We start from the raw sequence: 23,813 nt of genomic DNA on the forward strand, positions 1-23,813 counted from the left end.
TTAACAACACAACCGTTCAATGCTAAGGCTTCCCTCCAAATGGAACCGTCTGTGCAGGGTTCCATACTTTGCACTTTAACAACACAACCGTTCAATGCTAAGGCTTCCCTCCAAATGGAACCGTCTGTGCAGGATTCCATACTTTGCACTTTAACAACACAACTGTTCAATGCTAAGGCTTCCCTCCAAATGGAACCGTCTGTGCAGGGTTCCATACTTTGCACTTTAACAACACAACTGTTCAATGCTAAGGCTTCCCACCAAATGGAACCGTCTGTGCAGGATTCCATACTTCGCACTTTAACAACACAACCGTTCAATGCTAAGGCTTCCCTCCAAATGGAACCATCTGTGCAGGGTTCCATACTTTGCACTTCAACAACACAACCGTTCAATGCTAAGGCTTCCCTCCAAATGGAACCGTCTGTGCAGGGTTCCATACTTTGCACTTTAACAACACAACCGTTCAATGCTAAGGCTTCCCTCCAAATGGAACCGTCTGTGCAGGATTCCATACTTCACACTTTAACAACACAACCGTTCAATGCTAAGGCTTCCCCGTCTGTGCAGGGTTCCATACTTCACACTTCAACAACACAACCGTTCAATGCTAAGACATCCCTCCAAATGGAACCGTCTGCGCAGGATTCCATACTTCACACTTCAACAACACAACCGTTCAATGCTAAGGCTTCCCTCCAAATGGAACCGTCTGTGCAGGATTCCATACTTCGCACTTTAACAACACAACCGTTCAATGCTAAGACATCCCTCCAAATGGAACCGTCTGCGCAGGATTCCATACTTTGCACTTTAACAACACAACCGTTCAATGCTAAGGCTTCCCTCCAAATGGAACCATCTGTGCAGGGTTCCATACTTTGCACTTCAACAACACAACCGTTCAATGCTAAGGCTTCCCTCCAAATGGAACCGTCTGTGCAGGGTTCCATACTTTGCACTTTAACAACACAACCGTTCAATGCTAAGGCTTCCCTCCAAATGGAACCGTCTGTGCAGGATTCCATACTTCGCACTTTAACAACACAACCGTTCAATGCTAAGGCTTCCCCGTCTGTGCAGGGTTCCATACTTCACACTTCAACAACACAACCGTTCAATGCTAAGGCTTCCCACCAAATGGAACCGTCTGTGCAGGATTCCATACTTTGCACTTTAACAACACAACCGTTCAATGCTAAGGCTTCCCTCCAAATGGAACCGTCTGTGCAGGATTCCATACTTTGCACTTTAACAACACAACCGTTCAATGCTAAGGCTTCCCTCCAAATGGAACCGTCTGTGCAGGATTCCATACTTTGCACTTTAACAATACAACTGTTCAATGCTAAGGCTTCCCTCCAAATGGAACCGTCTGTGCAGGGTTCCATACTTTGCACTTTAACAACACAACTGTTCAATGCTAAGGCTTCCCTCCAAATGGAACCGTCTGTGCAGGGTTCCATACTTTGCACTTTAACAACACAACCGTTCAATGCTAAGGCTTCCCTCCAAATGGAACCGTCTGTGCAGGGTTCCATACTTTGCACTTTAACAACACAACTGTTCAATGCTAAGGCTTCCCTCCAAATGGAACCGTCTGTGCAGGGTTCCATACTTTGCACTTTAACAACACAACCGTTCAATGCTAAGGCTTCCCTCCAAATGGAACCGTCTGTGCAGGATTCCATACTTCGCACTTTAACAACACAACCGTTCAATGCTAAGGCTTCCCCATCTGTGCAGGGTTCCATACTTCACACTTCAACAACACAACCGTTCAATGCTAAGGCTTCCCTCCAAATGGAACCGTCTGTGCAGGGTTCCATACTTTGCACTTTAACAACACAACTGTTCAATGCTAAGGCTTCCCTCCAAATGGAACCGTCTGTGCAGGATTCCATACTTTGCACTTTAACAACACAACCGTTCAATGCTAAGGCTTCCCTCCAAATGGAACCGTCTGTGCAGGGTTCCATACTTTGCACTTTAACAACACAACTGTTCAATGCTAAGGCTTCCCTCCAAATGGAACCGTCTGTGCAGGATTCCATACTTCACACTTCAACAACACAACCGTCCAATGCTAAGGCTTCCCTCCAAATGGAACCGTCTGTGCAGGGTTCCATACTTCACACTTCAACAACACAACCGTCCAATGCTAAGGCTTCCCTCCAAATGGAACCGTCTGTGCAGGATTCCATACTTCACACTTCAACAACACAACCGTCCAATGCTAAGGCTTCCCTCCAAATGGAACCGTCTGTGCAGGATTCCATACTTCACACTTCAACAACACAACCGTCCAATGCTAAGGCTTCCCTCCAAATGGAACCGTCTGTGCAGGATTCCATACTTCACACTTCAACAACACAACCGTCCAATGCTAAGGCTTCCCTCCAAATGGAACCGTCTGTGCAGGGTTCCATACTTTGCACTTTAACAACACAACTGTTCAATGCTAAGGCTTCCCTCCAAATGGAACCGTCTGTGCAGGGTTCCATACTTTGCACTTTAACAACACAACTGTTCAATGCTAAGGCTTCCCTCCAAATGGAACCGTCTGTGCAGGGTTCCATACTTTGCACTTTAACAACACAACCGTCCAATGCTAAGGCTTCCCTCCAAATGGAACCGTCTGTGCAGGGTTCCATACTTCACACTTCAACAACACAACTGTTCAATGTTAAGGCTTCCCTCCAAATGGAACCGTCTGTGCAGGGTTCCATACTTTGCACTTTAACAACACAACCGTTCAATGCTAAGGCTTCCCTCCAAATGGAACCGTCTGTGCAGGGTTCCATACTTTGCACTTTAACAACACAACCGTCCAATGCTAAGGCTTCCCTCCAAATGGAACCGTCTGTGCAGGGTTCCATACTTCACACTTCAACAACACAACTGTTCAATGTTAAGGCTTCCCTCCAAATGGAACCGTCTGTGCAGGGTTCCATACTTTGCACTTTAACAACACAACTGTTCAATGCTAAGGCTTCCCTCCAAATGGAACCGTCTGTGCAGGGTTCCATACTTTGCACTTTAACAACACAACCGTCCAATGCTAAGGCTTCCCTCCAAATGGAACCGTCTGTGCAGGGTTCCATACTTCACACTTCAACAACACAACTGTTCAATGCTAAGGCTTCCCTCCAAATGGAACCGTCTGTGCAGGGTTCCATACTTTGCACTTTAACAACACAACCGTCCAATGCTAAGGCTTCCCTCCAAATGGAACCGTCTGTGCAGGGTTCCATACTTCACACTTCAACAACGCAACTGTTCAATGTTAAGGCTTCCCTCCAAATGGAACCGTCTGTGCAGGGTTCCATACTTTGCACTTTAACAACACAACTGTTCAATGCTAAGGCTTCCCTCCAAATGGAACCGTCTGTGCAGGGTTCCATACTTTGCACTTTAACAACACAACCGTTCAATGCTAAGGCTTCCCCATCTGCGCAGGGTTCCATACTCTGCACTTTAACAACACAACCGTTCAATGCTAAGGCTTTGATCCAAGCCCTCCTGACAGATGGCCATCCAGCTTCTGTTTGAGAGCCTCCAGAAAAGGAGACTCCACCAGACACTGAGGCAAACATGGGACTTTCGATGCTCACTGTATGGCTTTTTTAGGGAGGCTGAGCATGGCAGTTCTGCTGTGGCAGCGATTGCAACCGGCTTAATTAGTGGCTCCCCCGTGATAGGTTCCAGCGGCGCAGGCGGAAAGCTGCGCGCTCCGGATTTTCGCTAATTACCTGGCGAAGTTGCAATTCCGGCTCTTCCTTTCCCCTTGCATTGTGATTTTCCTTCCCTTTAGGACCAAAGGCCACCTGCAATGCTCAGCGATGGAAAGAAATACCTCTTGGGCGACTGTGCAAAAGCACCTGCTGGGTCTCCAAGGAAGGAGCGTACTATATATCCATTGTTAGGATGGATTCTCTCCAAACAAACGTCCTGTTATCTCTTTCCCCTTCTCTATATACCGTATATACTCGAGTATAAGCCGACCCGAATATAAGCCGCGGCACCTAATTTTACCACCAAAAAAACTGGCAAAACATTGACTCCAGTATAAGCCGAGAGTGGTAAATTTCAGAAATAAAAATAGATACCAATAAAATTACATTACCGTATATACTCGAGTATAAGCCGACCCGAATATAAGCCGAGGCACCTAATTTTACCACAAAAAAACCTGGGAAAACATTGACTCCAGTATAAGCCGAGAGTGGTGAATTTCAGAAAAAAAAAATACCAATAAAATTACATTACTGTATATACTCGAGTATAAGCTGACCCAAATATAAGCCGAGACACCTAATTTTACCACAAAAAAACTGGGAAAACATTGACTCCAGTATAAGCCGAGGGTGGTAAATTTCAGAAATAAAAATAGATACCAATAAAATTACATTACCGTATATACTCGAGTATAAGCCGACCCGAATATAAGCCGCGGCACCTAATTTTACCACCAAAAAAACTGGGAAAACATTGACTCCAGTATAAGCCGAGAGTGGTAAATTTCAGAAATAAAAATAGATACCAATAAAATTACATTACCGTATATACTCGAGTATAAGCCGACCCGAATATAAGACGAGGCACCTAATTTTACCACAAAAAAACCTAGGAAAACATTGACTCCAGTATAAGCCGAGAGTGGTGAATTTCAGAAAAAAAATAAATACCAATAAAATTACATTACTGTATATACTCGAGTATAAGCCGACCCGAATATAAGCCGAGGCACCTAATTTTACCACAAAAAAACCTGGGAAAACATTGACTCCAGTATAAGCTGAGGGTGGTAAATTTCAGAAATAAAAATAGATACCATTAAAATTACATTAATTGAGGCATCAGTAGGTTAAATGTTTTTGAATATTTACATAAAGCTCAAATTTAAGACAAGACTGTCCAACTCTGATTAAATCATTCTCACCTTCAATGTAAATGTGCTTATGTATCCTTTTAATAATAATAGAGTAAAATAATATATGTAATAATAATAATAATAATTTATTTATTTATTTATTTATTTATTTATTTACAGCATTTATATACCGCCCTTCTCACCCTGAAGGGGACTCAGGGCGGATCACATTACACATATAGGCAAACATTCAATGCCTTTTAACATAGAACAAAGACAAGACAAACATAGGCTCCGAGCGGGCCTCGAACTCATGACCTCCTGGTCAGAGTGATTCATTGCAGCTGGTTGCAGCTGGCCTGCTCTCCAGCCTGCGCCACAGCCCAGGCCCTAATAATAAATACAGGAATAATATAATATAATATAATAATAAATAATAATAAATACAGGAAAATAACACATGTAATAATAAATAGAGTAAAATAATAAATGTAATAATAATAAGATCAGAGTGAAATAATAAATGTATTAATAATAATAAAAGATAGAGTAAAATAAATGTAATACAGTAGAGTCTCGCTTATCCAATGTTAACGGGCCGGCAGAACGTTGGATAAGCGAGTGTTGGATAAGTGAGACTCTACTGTATTAGCAACAATAATAGAGAAAAATAATAAATGTAATAATACTAACAATAATAATAGAGAAAAATAATAAAAGTACCATATACTCTCGAGTATAAGCTGAGCCAAATATAAGCCAACCAGGCCCCTCACCTGAGTATAAGCCGAAGGGGGCTTTTTCAGTCTTAAAAAAAAGGCTGAAAAACTAGGCTTATACCCGAGTATATACAGTATATAATTTAAGGTTGTACCCAGACTCTAGAATGAATGATACTGCCATGGCGCTTAATGATATCAGATCCTCAGCCTCACATCAATACCAGGCAAAATTCTGGAAAAGATCATTAAGGAAGTGGTCTGCGAACACTTAGAAACAAATGCGGTCATTGCTAATAGTCAACACGGATTTACCAAAAACAAGTCATGCCAGACTCATCTGATCTCTTTTTTCGATAGAGTTACGAGTTGGGTCGATACAGGGAATGCCGTGGATGTAGCATATCTAGATTTCAGTAAGGCCTTCGACAAAGTCCCCCACGACCTTCTGGCAAGGAAACTAGTAAAATGTGGGCTAGACAAAACTACGGTGAGGTGGATCTGTAATTGGCTAAGCGAACGAACCCAAAGGGTGATTCTCACCAATGCGTCGTCTTCATCATGGAAAGAAGTGACAAGTGGAGTGCCATCCGCAGGGCTCCGTCCTGGGTTCGGTTCTGTTCAGGATCTTTATTAACGACTTAGACGAAGGGTCAGAAGTCACGATCATCAAGTTTGCAGACGACACCAAACTGGGAGGGACAGCTAACACTCCAGAAGACAGGAGCAGAATTCAAAACGATCTTGACAGACTAGAGAGATGATTGGCCGAAACTAACAAAATGAAGTTCAACAGGGACAAATGCAAGAGACTTCACTTCGGCAGAAAAAATGGAAATCAAAGATACAGAATGGGGGACGATGCCTGGCTTGACAGCAGTGTGTGCGAAAAAGACCTTGGAGTCCTCGTGGAGAGGAAGGTGAACATGAGCCAACAATGTGATGCGGCTGCTAAAAAAGCCAACGGGATTCTGTCCTGCATCAATAGGGGAATAGCGTCTAGATCCAGGGAAGTTATGCTCCCCTCTATTCTGCCTTGGTCAGACCACACCTGGAATCACACTGTGTCCAATTTTGGGCACCACAGTTGAAGGGAGATGTTGACAAGCTGGAAAGCGTCCAGAGGAGGGCGACTAAAATGATTAAGGGTCTGGAGAACAAGCCCTATGAGGAGCGGCTTAAAGAGCTGGGCATGTTTAGTCTGCAGAAGAGAAGGCTGAGAGGAGACATGATAGCTATGTATAAATATGTAAGGGGAAGTCATAGGGAGGAGGGAGGGAGCTTGTTTTCTGCTGCCCTGCAGACTAGGACACGGAACAATGGCTTCAAACTACAGGAAAGGAAGGAGATTCCACTTGAACATCAGGAAGAACTTCCTCACAGTGAGAAGGGCTGTTCGGCAGTGGAACTCTCTCCCCTGGGCCGTGGTGGAGGCTCCTTCTTTGGAGGCTTTTAAGCAGAGGCTGGATGGCCATCTGTCGGGGGTGCTTTGAATGCGATTTCCTGCTTCTTAGCAGGGGGTTGGACTGGATGGCCCATGTGGTCTCTTCCAACTCTACTATTCTATGATTCTATGATTCTATGTAGTTCGACAAGGTTTTTAGTGTTCTAAAGTGTCACGTCAGACTACAACTCCCAGGGTTCCGTAGCATCAAGCCATGGCAATTCAAGTGGTGTTAAACTGCATTAATCCCGACAGTGTAGACGTACCCTTTAACCGCCCTTGTTCTTTGTAGGTGCGTCTAGAGAACAATGCCGTCTTGATCATTACGTTCCAAAGAATCTGGAATTCTTGAAAGACCTGATGGGAGAAATTTTGGGAGACAGGTAAGAAATAATAATAATAATAATAATATTAATAATAATACATCACACAGTCGTAAACACTTGGGAAATATTCGACTTGTGATTTTGTAATACGAAAACCAGCATATAGATCTCGTTTGCTGTGTCTTACTATGTCTTTGTGTCAACAATAATAATAATAATAATAATAATAAATCACACAGTCTTAAACACTTGGGAAGTGTTCGACTTGTGATTTTGTGATACGAAATCCAGCATATAGATCTCGATTGCTGTGTCTTACTATGTCTTTGTGTCAATAATAATAATAATAATAATAATAATAATACATCACACAGTCCTAAACACTTGGGAAATATTCGACTTGTGATTTTGTGATACGAAAACCAGCATATAGATCTCGTTTGCTGTGTCTTACTATGTCTTTGTGTCAATAATAATAATAATAATAATAATAATATTAATAATAATACATCACACAGTCCTAAACACTTGGGAAGTATTCGTCTTGTGATTTTGTAATACGAAAACCAGCATATAGATCTCGTTTGCTGTGTCTTACTATGTCTTTGTTTCAATAATAATAATAATAATAATAATAATACATCACACAGTCCTAAACACTTGGGAAATATTCGACTTGTGATTTTGTAATACGAAAACCAGCATATATCTCTCATTTGCTGTGTCTTACTATGTCTTTGTGTCAATAATAATAATAATAATAATAACACATCACACTGTCCTAAACACTTGGGAAGTGTTCGACTTGTGATTTTGTAATACGAAAACCAGCATATATATCTCGTTTGCTGTGTCTTACTATGTCTTTGTGTCAATAATAATAATATTAATAATAATGCACAGAGGGCCTTCCACCACAAATCCCTTATGATGAGACAATCCATAAAGAAACTAAACTAAACTAAATGAGATAGTAGTCAAACTCAACAAAGGAAACCATGGTTGCCCTGACTTTACAAGGCTGTGGATGATGGGTTGACTTGTTGGTCTTCAAAGTTGACCACAGTTCACAATAACAAAGCAAACCTTCCTACCTTCTTTTTCCAGGACCACCGTCTACTAAAGTTAAACTATTGCCTTATATATTTGAGAATGCATTTTCGAAGATGGAGGTTGTAACCCTTTACCAGTTTACTCGCTTGTTAAGACTTCTAGTCTAGGATTGTTTTGTTTACAATCCACCATTCCCATCCAGTTAATGCTTCCTTTCTCCGCTTTCTTCGGATGATTAATAAACTCTTTTATGGGAAGTGCGGAGAGGTTTCGTTCCGACGAAGCCCGAAATCCTTCCCGGAAAGGACTTCGTTCGGGAGCTGAAATGCCGGATAATTAGAAACACCCGGGCAAACTCTGTTATTGCCATGAGGATGCGATTGTGTACAGTAACGAAGCAATTATTAATGAGCAGCGGCAAGGTTGTCATTAATTTCAGCTTTTAAGGATCAGGGAGTAAGGCACGGGAAATGTGGAAACGTGGCACTGTTAGGCCTCCATGTTTCCTTCCCTCTCAAGCTTGGGTGGAAATGGCAGTTTCTGATAGATAGATAGATAGATAGATAGATAGATAGATAGATAGATCTATCTATACCAGGGGTCCCCAAACTAAGGCCTGGGGGCCGGATGCGGCCCTCCACGGTCATTTACCTGGCCCCTGCCCTCAGTTTTATAATATAATATTTGTATATCATTTTAAATAATATATTGTATATACATATAATATTGATAATAATATTACAATGTTATACAATATAATACTAATAATACCATATAATAATATTAATTATATGATATATCTTACATATAATATTACAGTATAGTGGTATAGTTCAATATAGTAATATATCATGCTAATATTGTGCTATGCTAATAATATAATATATTGTATGTACATACAGCTGTTCTGAGTCCCCTTTGGGGTGAGAAGGGCAGGATATAAATGTAATAAATAAATGTAGTAAATGAGTAAATAAATAATTTTAGAATTAGGCTCGCCCAAAGTCTGAAATGACTTGAAGGCACACAACAACAACAATCCTAATTAACCTGACTATCTCATTGGCCAGAAGCAGGCCCACACTTCCCATTGAAATCCTGATAGGTTTATGTTGGTTACAATTGTTTTCATTTTTAAATATTGTATTGTTTTTTCATTGTTGTTGTTGTTTTGCACTACAAATAAGACATGTGCAGTGTGCATAGGAATTTGTTTGGTTTTTTTCCCAAATGATAATTCGGCCCCTCCACAATCTGAAGGATTGTAGACTGGCCCTTTGCTTTAAAAGTTTGAGGACCCCTGATCTAGACCAATGATGGGCAACCTTTTGCATTTGGTGTGTCAAAATTCACCAAAAAAAAACCCCTAGCATGACTTGGGTGATGTGTCACTTCGACAAAAAAACCCCCATAATTTCACAATATGTATAGTTTAAATAACAAAAATGTATAATCTATATATATAAAAGAGTGATGGCATCATGGCGACCAAGAAAACAACAAAACTACAGGCCCCCCAACCTCAAAATTTAACAACACAACCCATCATTCACGGCTCTAGGTTGATACAACAAAAAGAACAGAAAAATAAAGTCCTAATTACAGGGAGAGGAATAATAGTTTTTATCCAATTGCTGCCAGTTAGAAGGCTAAGCTCCGCCCACTTGGTCTCCTAGCAACCTACTCAGCCCAGGGGACAGGCACAGTTAGGCCTCACTTAGGCCTCTTCCACAGATTATCTAATTTGCACTGGATTATATGGCAGTGTAGACTCAAGGCCCTTCCACATCTATATAACCCATTTAGAATCTTATATTATCTGCTTTGAACTGGATTATCTTGACTCCACACTACCATATAATCCACTTCAGTGTGCATACTAAACATAAAGACAACCATACAACAGACATTCAATACCACCACTAGCTCAACAATTTCTCACCAACACCACCAGACAAGCCACAGCAACGCGTGGCCGGGCACAGCTAGTTGTAATATATAACTGTATTTAATAAATCAAAAACTATTTACTACCATTATTTCCATGTACAACAATCTATGGTACCTCTTGCAGTTTCCATGCTGATTTCTCTCTATTCTAGTTTCAATTTAGTCATGAATAATGAATAACATAATAATAATATAATAGTAATAATATGATAATATACTACAATAATAATAGAATGATATAATGATAATGTGCATAATTCCCATGGAGTAAACAACAAAACCACTGGACCAAATCACACCAAATTTGGCCACAAAAGACATTAGTCATCCAATCAATCTGCATGCAGCAGCGTGTTAGCAAAGATGGCTAGGCGTGTCAGTGCTGACACGTGTGTCATAGGTTGGCCATCACTGATCTATACACATAACAAAAATAAAATTTGTATGTATGTGTGTGGCTGGGGTGTCAACTTACACAGACAAGCTTCCACTTCCACAAACAGCTATAGCTCCCACTACTCAGGAGACACCAATGGCCCTCCTGCCATTTTTTAAGGATTTGCTTTTACCTTTCTCAGGTGGGTCAGGTTAGTGATTATAACAAGTTATAGTGATAGACACCAATGGCTCTCCTCCAATGACGTTACAGGTTATAGCGAGTGCCGTGAACATGTCCAAGAGCCCTGCCAATGTCGCCACAAACACCACACTGCCCACCACCCAAGTGAAGGCTTTCATTCGGTGACAATTTCCTCCTAGATTTTCTGTTTTTCCTCCACCACAGACATCCCAATGTTTCCGACTCTCTCCATTGGTGTGGAATTTGCATGACCCCGCCCACTGCCTCTCCCGTAAACCTTTCCTATTATTTTCTATGACACACAGCAAACAGAGGAATTGATCAGCAACCGAACATACTGTAATTCACCATGATTTATTGGAGTTGTAGGTACAGTAGAGTCTCACTTATCCAACGTTCTGGATTATCGAACGCATTTTTGTAGTCAATGTTTTCAATATATCGTGATATTTTGGTGCTAAATTCATAAATACAGTAATTACTACATAGCATTAATGTATAATGTATTCGTATAAGTGAATATCTTGGATAATAAGGAGGGATTAAGGAAATCCTATTAAACATCAAATTAGGTTATGATTTTACAAATTAAGCACCAAAACATCATGTTATTCAACAAATTTGACAGGAAAAGTAGTTCAATACGCAGGAATGTTATGTTGTAATTACGAATTTAGCACCAAAATATCACGATATATTGAAAACATTGACTACAAAAATGGCTTGGATAATCCAGAAGCTTGGATAAGCGAGGCTTGGATAAGTGAGACTCTACTGTAGTAGCAACAATAATAGAGAAAAATAATAAATGTAATTTGATGTGTAATAGGCTTTTCCTTAATCCCTCATTATCCAACATACTCACTTATCCAAAGTTCTGCTGGCCCGTTTATGTTGGATAAGCGAGACTCTACTGTAATAAATAGAGTAAAATAATAAATGTAATAATAATAATAAGATCAGAGTGAAATAATAAATGTATTAATAATAATAAAAGTAGAGTAAAATAAATGTAATAGTAGCAACAATAATAGAGAAAAATAATAAATGTACCATATATTCTCAAGTATAAGCTGACCCAAATATAAGCCAACCAGGATCCTCACCCGAGTATAAGCCGAGGGGGGCATTTTCAGTCTTAAAAAAGGGCTGAAAAACTAGGCTTATACTCGAGTATATACAGTATATGTATATATATAGTAGAGTCTCACTTATCCAAGACTTGCTTATCCAACGTTCTGGATTATCCAAGGCATTTTTGTAGTCAATGTTTTCAATATATCATGATATTTTGGTGCTAAATTCGTAAATATAGTAATTACAACATAACATTACTGCATATTGAACTACTTTTTCTGTCAAATTTGTTGTATAACATGATGTTTTGGTGCTTAATTTGTAAAATCATAACCTAATTTGATGTTTAAAAGGCTTCTCCTTAATCCCTCCTTATTATCCTAGATCAGGGGTCCTCAAACTTTTTAAGTGGAGGGCCAATTCACAGTCCTTCAGACTGCTGGGTGGCCGGACAAGGATGAAAACGTCCAAAATGGGGATTGTGGTGGTTGTTGTGTGCCTTCAAGTCATTTCAGACTGAGGTCAATCCTTTAGGACAGAGGCCAGGTCAAGGACCTTGGAGGGCCACATCTGGCCCACGGGGCTTAGTTTGGGGACCCCTGATTTGGACAATCTCATAAGACCATAGGTAAACAAAGAGACCTCCAAAGACCATCTAAGACCATTGGTGAAGAAAGGGACCCTCAAAGGCCATCCAGATGATCTCATCAGGCCATCAGAAGACCATAGATAAGGAAAGGGGCCTCAAAGACTGTCTAGATGGTTTCATAAGACCATCGGTAAGGAAAGCGGGCCACAAAGCCCGTCTAGACAATCTCATAAAACCATAGGTAAGGAGAAGGGGCCCTCAAAGGCCATCTAGACAGTCTCATAGGACTATAGGTATGGAAAGTGACCTCCAGAGTCATCTAGACAGTCTCATAATTTCGTAGCTAAGAAAAGAGACCTTCAAAGACCATCTAGACCAGGGGTCTCCAAACTTTTTAAACAGGGGGCCAGTTCACAATCCTTCGGACCATTGGAGGGCCAAACTATGGTTGGCCACCGAGCAATAATAATAATAATAATAATAATAATAATAATAATAATAATAATAACAATAATAATAAAAAGAGGGTTGGCAGAGACCCTTTGGGCCATTGAGTCCAATCCCCTTCTGCCTTTGTGCACCAAAAGCACAAGCAAAGCATCCCTGACAGATGGCCACCCAGCCTCAATAATAATAATAATAATAATAATAATAATAATAATAATAATAATAATAATAATACAGAGTTTTGGAACACAATACTCCTGACCTCACAATCGTGTTAAAAAACAAAGTATAGATTGTCGATGTTGCAATCCCAGGTGACAGCAGGATTGAGGAGAAACAACTGGAAAAGCTGACACAATATGAGGATTTAAAGATCGAATTACAAAGACTCTGGCACAAGCCAGTCAAGGTGGTCCCAGTGGTGATCGGCACACTGGGTGCAGTGCCTAAAGGCCTTGGCCTGCACTTAAACACAATCGGCGCTGACAAAATTACCACCTGCCAGCTGCAGAAGGCCACCTTACTGGGATCTGCACGCATTATTCGCTGATACATCAAACAGTCCTAGACACTTGGGAAGTGTCCGACGTGTGATCCAATTCAACAGCCAGCAGAGAGTGTCTGCTGTGGACTCATCTTGTGTTTCAAATAATAATAATAATAATAATAATAATAATAATAATAATAATAATAATAATAATGGGTTTTAAGAGAAGAAGAGACCCCTTGGGTCATTTAGCCCAACCCCCTTCAGCCCTTCTGCCGTGGGGGCCGGATAAATGGCTTTGATGGGCCGCATCCGGCCCCCGGGCCTTAGTTTGGGGACCCCTGATCTAGACAGTCTCCTAAGACCATAGGTAAGCAAAGAGACCTCCGAAGACCAGGTAGACTTAGGTCAACCCTAAGTCTAAAGTTTAGGACAGGGGCCAGGTCAATGACCTTGGAGGGCCGCATCCAGGCCCCGAGCCTTAGTTTGGGGACCCCTGCCCAAATGGCATGAGCGCTGGAAGCTGCCATAGCATCAGAGAATCCTAGAATTGGAAGATACCCCATGGGCCATTCAGTCTAACTCCCTTCTGCCAGGCAGGGAGGCAGTCCAAACCTTCTCTCCTGATGGCCATGCAGCCTCTGTTTAGGAACCTCATGAGAAAGAGACTCCACCAAGCTCCCAGGAAGAAGCATATCCCACCATCCAATGGCCCTTGCCATTAGGAAGTTATTCCTAGCCTTAGTTTGGGGACCCCTGCCCTAGATATTCGCTTATCCAAGGTTCTTCCGGCCCATTCAGCTTGGACAAGTGAGACTCTACTGCACTGATATCCCAATTTCCACCTGTAAGACAGGCGACACATAGGTACATATTGCAAGGCGTTCGGCACCCTTTTGTCCCGAGATTATTTATAATGCATCAAATATGTTTTTAAGCTGCCTCCTTCCCCATTAAGGGCAGCGCTTTTGGCATAATCGGGGAGATGGAAGGCGGAGGAGGGGGACGAAGGCGGCACAAAGTGCCTCTCGGAGGAGGAAAGAGCCGAGCTGTCGGTCAGAGCCGACGCACTTTTCAATTTATGGCCCCGGAGCCGTTCATTTCGAAAATGGCCTTGCTTTTCTCCCGGTGCCTGAGTGCAGGCCTAATGCAAGCGCCTTCAAATTAATAGCGGCTCACACCTTTCATTAGGATGATTAAATGGTGGCGGAGGGGGGACCTTAAAAGCCTGGAAAGAAAGGCGGGAGGGAGGGAGGCGGATTTGCATTGGGATGAGCGGATGGCAGGCAAAGAAGATGGACTGTCAGCCGTCAGCACGTGAAAGCTCCCAAGGCCCGCTTTTTTGCAGCTATGCTCCCCATTAATCCCCAACCTTCCCACCGGTTTAGCTGCTTTTATAACGTCCCGGTTTCTGTCTCCGCCTCCCGCCTTCCTCTTTTTGTTGGAGACTAGCCCAGAGGGGAAGTAAAGGAGAGAATTCCAGGAGAGCAATAAAACAAGCCTTTTATTCATACCTCACAACCTCTGAGGATGCCTGTCATAGATGTGGGCGAAACGTCAGGAGAGAAGGCTTCTGGAACATGGCCACACAGCCCGAAAGACGTACAACAACCCCAAGCCTTTTATTGTTATCACACTGAGCTGCTGAGCTTGCAGACCGAAAGGTCCCAGGTGAGGATGCCTGCCATAGATGTGGGCGAAACGTCAGGAGATAATGCTTCCAGAACATGGCCACACAGCCCGAAAGACATACAACAACCCCAAGCCTTTTATTGTTATCACACTGAGCTGCTGAACTTGCAGACCGAAAGGTCGCAGGTGAGGATGCCTGCCATTTATGTGGGCGAAACGTCAGGAGAGAATGCTTCCGGAACATGGCCACACAGCCCGAAAGACATACAACAACCCCAAGCCTTTTATTGTTATCACACTGAGCTGCTGAACTTGCAGACCGAAAGGTCCCAGGTGAGGATGCCTGCCATAGATGTGGGCGAAACGTCAGGAGAGAATGCTTCTGGAACATGGCCACACAGCCCGAAAGACATACGACAACCTCAAGCCTTTTATTGTTATCACACTGAGCTGCTGAACTTGCGGACCGAAAGGTCCCAGTTTCAAATCCTGGGAGCGGAGTGAGCGCCCACTGTTAGCCCCAGCTCCTGCCAACCTAGCAGTTCGAAAACATGCCAATGTGAGTAGATCAATAGGTACCGCTCCGGCGGGAAGGTAACGGCGCTCCATGCAGTCATGCCAGTGGCCACATGACCTTGGAGGTGTCTACGGACAACGCCGGCTCTTCGGCTTAGAAATGGAAATCAGCACCAACCCAGACATGACTGGACTTAATGTCAGGGGAAAACCTTATCTTTAATAAGCCAACCTGATATTATAGATATAAAAGAATGATGCAAGTATTGTATGATAAACTAAATATCTGCTATGTGATAAAAACAATTATTGTATGAAAAATTTTAAATTCAATAAAAACGATTAAAAAAAAAAGGGAAGAAAAAAATAATAATAATAAGCCGACCTGGATATAAGCCAACCAGGACCCTCGCCCGAGTATAAGCCGAGGAGGTTTTTTTTCAGTCCTAAAAAATTGCTGAAAAACTAGGCTTATATTCGAGTATATACAGTAAATGTCGCTAATAAATAAATAATAAATAATAGAAGGGGAAGGAAAATACAAGGAACGGAATCAGACCAAATAAGTAAATAAGTAAATAAGTTCAGCTGTAATGTGAATGTGTAATGTAATACTTCACTTACATATATAATCTAATAATAGTAATAATAGCAAAGGTAAGGGATGGCCTGCGAGAAGAGGAGACTGTTTGTTGTCTTGCAAACCTTTACCTACTATGCAAACGGCCATCGCAACATGTGCATAGCAAACAAAGATTATATACCTCTGGCTTATCTAAAATTGACCAATGGCTGAGGATCTTCCTCACCTTCCACACCCACTTGCTGGATCTACACTGCCATATTGTTGCACCTCAGCGCTGGTTCACCTTGCTCTTAACACACACTCCACCACAGCAGACTAAGTTTAAACACTTTATGGATAAAGATAGCAAAGTCTGAATAAAAAAGCAGTAAAGAAAGCAGTCATTCAAATGCAATGGCAGTCAGTAAAAAGCAATATTTCAAATGCAAAAAGGCAATAACTCCAGAGGTAAAGGCAATTTGCAGAATATAGCTCCAAGTCTCTGATATAGGAAATCAGTCCTGAAAACAAGACAACACGAACTTCAGAGTATAATCCAAGAAAACAGGTTCCAGGCATGAACAAAGAATCCTTTTTCCATGCGCTTAGACAAGGCAGGAGATGTGCTTCCAAAAATCAATGTTGCTTCGTCTGCAATCTTTCCCTGTTTCTCCTGTATTTACCCATGTTTACAAGCCAAGAAAGCATTTCTCTGTCCTTGAATTCCCACTCCTTTGCCAGCTATTCAAAGGGAACGTCTGGGACGATGAACCTTTAACCTTAACCTTGTATGTCTATCTATTGAAGACTCCTCTGACTCTCTGCCAGAGACACCTGGGACTTGTTGATGTTCTGTGAAAGGTCACCCTTATATCTAGTTTCTGTTTCCTTGCCAGGCTGTGGCCTCTCTGACAATTCAGAGCCTTCAACATTTCCAGCATCATTTCCAGCATCAGAGCCTTCGACATTTCCCTCATCAGCATTGCAAATATATATACAACAAATAAACAGTGAGAGGTTTGGTAGGTTGCTTTTTCCAACAATTTCAAAATATACAGCTGTGTGAGTTCCAAATGCCAATGTAGTTTGCATAGATGTGGATGAAACATCAGGAGAGAATACTTTCGGAACTTGGTCATACAGTCCGGAAAACTCACACAACCCAGTGGCTCCAGCCATGAAAGCCTTCGACAACACAAATTATTGTTCAATGTGTTGTCGAAGGCTTTCATGGCCGGGATCACAGGGCCGTTGTGTGTTTTCCGGGCGGTCTGGCCATGTTCCAGAAGTATTCTCTCCTGACGTTTCGCCCACATCTATGGCAGGCATCCTCAGAGGTTGTGAGGTGGGGTACAATATAATAATAATAATCATCATCATCATCATCATCATCCTTTTGGGTCTGCAGACTGTGCAAGGAAACCGACGAAACCATTGATCATATCCTCAGCTGCTGTAAGAAAATCGCACAGACAGACTACAAACAGAGGCACAACTATGTGGCCTAAATGATTCATTGGAACTTATGCCTCAAGTACCACCTCCCTGCAGTAAAGAACTGGTGGGATCACAAACCTGCAAAAGTATTGGAAAATGAGCACGCAAAGATACTGTGGGACTTCCGAATCCAGACTGACAAAGTTCTGGAACACAACACACCAGACATCACAGTTGTGGAAAGGAAAAAGGTTTGGATCATTGATGTTGCCATCCCAGGTGACAGTCGCATTGACGAAAAACAACAGGAAAAACTCAGCCGCTCTCAGGACCTCAAGATTGAACTTCAAAGACTCTGGCAGAAACCAGTGCAGGTGGTCCCGGTGGTGATGGGCACATTGGGTGCCGTGCCAAAAGATCTCAGCCGGCAATAGACATTGACAAAATTACGATCTGCCAACTGCAAAAGGCCACCCTACTGGGATCTGCACACATCATCCAAAAATACATCACAGTCCTAGACACTTGGGAAGTGTTCAACTTGGGATTTTGTGATACGAAATCCAGCATATCTATCTTGTTTGCTATGTCATAAAATAATAATAATAATAATAATAATAACAACAATAACAATAACAATAATAATAATAATAATAATAATACATCACACAGTCCTAGACACTTGGGAAGTGTTCAACTTGTGATTTTGTGATATGAAATCCAGCATATCTATTTTGTTTGCTGTGTCATAATAAAATAATAATAATAATAATAATAATAATAATAATAACCTCACAACCTCTGAGGATGCCTGCCATAGATGTGGGCAAAACATCAGGAGAGAATATTTCTGGAACATGGCCAGACAGCCCGGAAAACACACAACAACCCAAATTATTGTTGTTGTTGTTTGTAGTCTGTTTTTCTTTCAAGACTGAGACCCAAAGCAACCCATCCACAGGTTTGTAAGTTAATCGAGCATCATCAGACTTTGGTGTTCAGTTGTGCGCAGTGTACACATAAGGCCATCGGTGGAGGAGTAAATCCCAGGCACAGTGACGACAGATACTTTCAAGTCATGGGTATTTAACTCCGTGGCCTGCCATGCCACTGATTGCAAAGTTTAACATCTGTTCGCTCTTTTCGCCTGGGCCGCAAACCGACGGATGTCCCGGAGCAAACTTTGGCCTTTTTTGGTGCTAGCGAAAGGCGAGCCATGACACAGCGCATCAGCGCTGTCACGTTTGGAGTGGCGCCGGTTTGATGCCACCCGATGTGACAGGCCCCGAAAGCTAAAACTAAAGGAAGCTTCGACATCCTTTGTCTCGGTTGGAGCACTCAGTCTTCGGGTGTTTTGCAAAAGGAAAGGTCTTTACCTGGAGCCCCTTGACAACATCCAATAGCTACAAGGGAAGGAGGAGAAATCATCTGTTGCGGTTTGGAGTTTGTATTGTTACCTCTTACAAGGCTTGACGGTGCAGGAAAACAGAAACAATGCAGGTTAATCATTTAGACCAAATATGCAGCTCTGATTCTGGGTTGTTGTGCAATTTCGGGGCTGTATAGCCATGTTCCAGAAGCATTCATGCCGTTGTATGTTTTTTGACAACTGACTGTTTTATATATGCTTGAAACCGCCCTGACTCCTCTCGAAGGGATGGAGCACTATATAAATAAACAATTATTATTTTATTATGACACAGCAAACAAGATAGATATGCTGGATTTCGTATCACAAAATCACAAGTCGAACACTTCCCAAGTGTCTAGGACTGTGTGATGTATTATTATTATTATTATTATTATTATTATTATTATTATTATTATTATTATTATTTTATTATGACACAGCAAACAAGATAAATATGCTGGATTTTGTATCACAAAATCACAAGTCAAACACTTCCCAAGTGTCTAGGACTGTGTGATGTATTTTCGGATGATGGGCGCAGATCCCAGTCGGGTGGCCTTTTGCAGTTGGCAGATCGTAATTTTGTCAATGTCTATTGTTTCCAAATGCCGGCTGAGATCTTTTGGCACGGCACCCAATGTGCCGATCACCACTGGGACCACCTGAACTGGTTTCTGCCAGAGTCTTTGAAGTTCAATCTTGAGGTCCTGATAGCGGCTGAGTTTTTCCTGTTGTTTTTCGTCAATGCGACTGTCACCTGGGATGGCGACATCAATGATCCAAACCTTTTTCTTTTCCACAACTGTGATGTCTGGTGTGTTGTGTTCCAGAACTTTGTCAGTCTGGATTCGGAAGTCCCACAGTATCTTTGTGGCCCCATTTTTTAAGGTTAGCTCTAGATCTCGTGGTGCACCTTCCACGTCGCCCAGTCTTCTGTGAGCCGAGGAAGGAGTCTCTTATACGGTATCAGCCATGGCATGAGATTCCGGGTTTTAGTCTGCCACTTTTGGACTCTTGCTTTACTGAAGTGTGTGAGGCCAATACTGAATACAAGGGGAAGTGGCTGGCCATACCAATTCTTTGCCTAGGAAATGAGAGGGAGTCTCTCATTCAGCATCAGCCATGGCGTGAGATTCCGGGTTTTAGTCTGCCACTTTTGGACTCTTGCTTGCTGAAGTGTGTGAGGCCAATACTGAATACAAGGGGAAGCAGCTGGACATACCAATTCTTTGCCTAGGAAATAAGAGGTGGCCTCTCATTCGGTATCAGCTATGGCTTAAAGATCCGAGTTTTAGCCTACCACTTTTGGACTCTTGCTTGCTGAAGTGTGGGAGGCCAATACTGAATAGAAGGGGAAGCGGCTGGTCATACCAACTCTTTGCCTAGGAAATGAAAGGGAGTTTTTCATTCGGTATCAGCCATGGCTTGAGGTTCTGGGTTTTAGCCTGCCACTTTTGGACTCTGGCTTGCTGAAGTGCGGAAGGCCAATACTGAATAGAAGGGGAAGCGGCTGGTCATACCAACTCTTTGCCCAGGAGAGGGAGTCTTTCCTTCGGTATCAGCCATGGTTTGAGGTTCCGGATTTTAGCCTGCCACTTTTGGACTCTTGCTTGCTGAAGTGCGTAAGGCCAATACTGAATAGAAGGGGAAGCGGTGGGTCATACCAACTCTTTGCCTAGGAAATGAGAGGGAATCTCTTATTTGGTATCAGCCATGGCTTGAGGTTCTGTGTTTTAGCCTGCCACTTTTGGACTCTTGCTTGCTGAAGTGTGGGAAGCCAACACTGGATACAAGGGAAAGCAGCTCTTTGCCTAGGAAATGAGAGGGAGTTTCTCATTCGGTATCAGCCATGGCTTGAGGTTCTGTGTTTTAGCCTGCCACTTTTGGACTCTTGCTTGCTGAGGTGTGGGAAGCCAACACTGGATACAAGGGAAAGCAGCTCTTTGCCTAGGAAATGAGAGGGAGTTTCTCATTCGGTATCAGCCATGGCTTGAGGTGCTGTGTTTTAGCCTGCCACTTTTGGACTCTTGCTTGCTGAGGTGTGGGAGGCCTATACTGAATAGAAGGGGAAGCGGTGTCATACCAACTCTTTGCCTAGGAAATGAGAGGGAGTTTCTCATTCGGTATCAGCCATGGCTTGAGGTTCTGTGTTTTAGCCTGCCACTTTTGGACTCTTACTTGCTGAAGTGTGGGAAGCCAACACTGGATCCAAGGGAAAGCAGCTCTTTGCCTAGGAAATGTCCATGAAATCACGTTAACAAGCATCCAGGTTGCCACCTGCACAAAGGAGGAGAGAGCGGCGCTTCTTGCAAGCGCTGCGGTTCTGTCCTTCCCGGTTGTGTTTAATGATTCCTGACGTCTCGTCAGCCATATTGCGAAGTTCTTCCCCGGCAAGAGAGGAACAGATTGTCTCCCTGACAGCCGAGGGGGGAGGGAGCCGGGAGGGAAATGGCACCACGTCCCCAAAGACGGGCTGTTTGCAACTTCCATTTGTTCCTGCGTTCATTTATTCTCCCAATTTGGGACGGCTCGCAAAGCTAGGTGCCATTCAAACCATAGGATGTCTCTACACCGGTGAATCGATGCAGGTTGACACCACTTGCATTGCTAGGGGATCCTGGAAGCTGTAGTTCGACAAGGCCTTTCGCCTTCTCCACCAAAAAATTGGGGGTTTTGTTTGGGTCCCTGACCCACTGATAGGCCCAGGAATGGATGGATGGAGAGAGGCAATGATGCTCCTCTAAGCCTTGCCTTTGTTCTGAAAATAGGCCAGAAAAAGAGGAAAAAGGATCACTTCCCGGACTTTGCTTGCCACCTTGAGGCCAAGGGAAGAAAACCAGCCATATAATTATTACCGTTTCCCCGAAAATAAGACATCCCCGAAAAATAAGACCTAGTAGAAGTTTTGCTGAATTGCTAAATATAAGGCCTCCCCCGAAAGTAAGACCTGGCAAAGTTTTTGTTTGGAAGCATGCCTGCCAAACAGAACACCAGAGCATGCAGGATCGGTAAATGTACGTACCATAAAGTGTTATACATGGAAATATTGGTAGTAACAAGAAATTCTTGATAGGATTCACAGTTTGTCTGGTTATGCTGGTTTGTGATGACAACTACTGTACAGTCTATATCAGGGGTCCTCAAACTTTTAAAGCAAAGGGCCGGTCCACAATCCTTCAGACTGTTGAAGGGCCAAATTATCATTTGAAAAAAAAACAAAAACGAACAAATTCCTGTGCACACTGCACATGTCTTATTTGTAGTGCAAAACAACAACAACAATGAAAGAACAATACAATATTTAAAAATAAAAACAATTTTAACCAAAATACATTTATCAGGATTTCAATGGGAAGTGTGGGCCTGCTTCTGGCCAATGAGATAGTCAGGTTAATTAGGATTGTTGTTGTTGTTGTTGTGTGCCTTCAAGTCATTTCAGACTTTGGGCGAGCCTAAGTCTAAAATGTATTTATTTATTATGTATTTATTTACTACATTTGTATCACACCGTTCTCACCCCAAAGGGGACTCAGAGTGGCTTACAAACTATATGTACATACAATATATTATATTATTAGCATAGCACACTATTAGCATTATATATTACTATATTGAACTATAGCACTATACTGTAATATTATTAGTAATAATATTAGTAATATATAGTTAATACTATTATATGATATTATTATTAGTGTTATATTGTATTACATTATAATATTATTATACAATATATTTTATTATAAAACTGAGGGCATGTGGCCCCCGGGCCTTGGTTTGGGGACCCCTGAACTAGCCTAGTTTTTCAGCCCTTTTTTTAGGACTGAAAAAGCCCCCCTCGGCTTATACTCGGGTGAGGGTCCTGGTTGGCTTATATTTGGGTCAGCTTATACTCGAGAATATATGGTACATTTATTATTTTTCTCTATTTTTATTGGTATTATTACATTTATTATTTTTCTCTATTATTGTTGCTACTATTACATTTATTTTACTATATTTTTTATTATTAATAATACATTTATTACTTAACTCTGATCTTATTATTGTTATTATATTTATTATTTTACTCTATTTATTATTACATGTATTATTTTCCTGTATTTATTATTATTATTATTATTACATATATTATTTTACTCTATTATTATTAAAAGGATATATAAGCACATTTACATTGAAGAAGATGATAATAATGATTTAATCCGAGTTGGACAGTCTTATCTTAAATTTGAGCTTTATGTAAATATTCAAAAACATTTAACCTACTGATGCCTCAATTAATGTAATTTTATTGGTATCTATTTTTATTTCTGAAATTTACCACCCTCGGCTTATACTTGAGTCAATGTCTTCCCAGTTTTTTGTGGTAAAATTAGGTGCCTTGGCTTATATTCGGGTCGGCTTATACTTGAGTACATACGGTATCTCCCTGCAATTCTAGGATAGGGAGTTGTTAAATAAGAATAGGGTATCTGAGTCCCAAAATAAAAGTGGTGTACACATTATTATTGTTATTGTGTGTTTTCCGGGCTGTATGGCCATGCTCCAGAAGCATTCTCTCCTGACGTTTTGCCCACATCCATGGCAGGCATCCTCAGAGGTTGTGAGGATGCCTGCCATAGATGTGGGCGAAACGTCAGGAGAGAATGCTTCTGGAACATGGCCATACAGCCTGGAAAACACACAGCAACCCAGACTAGAAAA

General features: G+C 41.9%; 1 long non-coding RNA gene across 1 annotated transcript in view; it reads right to left on the reverse strand.

The window, feature by feature from the left end:
* Positions 1 to 7,400, reverse strand: part of LOC134293287 (uncharacterized) — a 29,964-nt gene extending 22,564 nt beyond the window's left edge. Inside the window, exon 1 of the long non-coding RNA XR_010000294.1 lies at positions 7,303 to 7,400. This is a non-coding gene — a long non-coding RNA (uncharacterized LOC134293287). The remainder of the gene's footprint in view (positions 1 to 7,302) is intronic.
* Positions 7,401 to 23,813: the final 16,413 nt, after the last annotated feature.

This window comes from Anolis carolinensis, unplaced genomic scaffold (assembly GCF_035594765.1).
Source record: "Anolis carolinensis isolate JA03-04 unplaced genomic scaffold, rAnoCar3.1.pri scaffold_7, whole genome shotgun sequence".
Taxonomy (NCBI): Eukaryota; Metazoa; Chordata; class Lepidosauria; order Squamata; family Dactyloidae; genus Anolis; species Anolis carolinensis.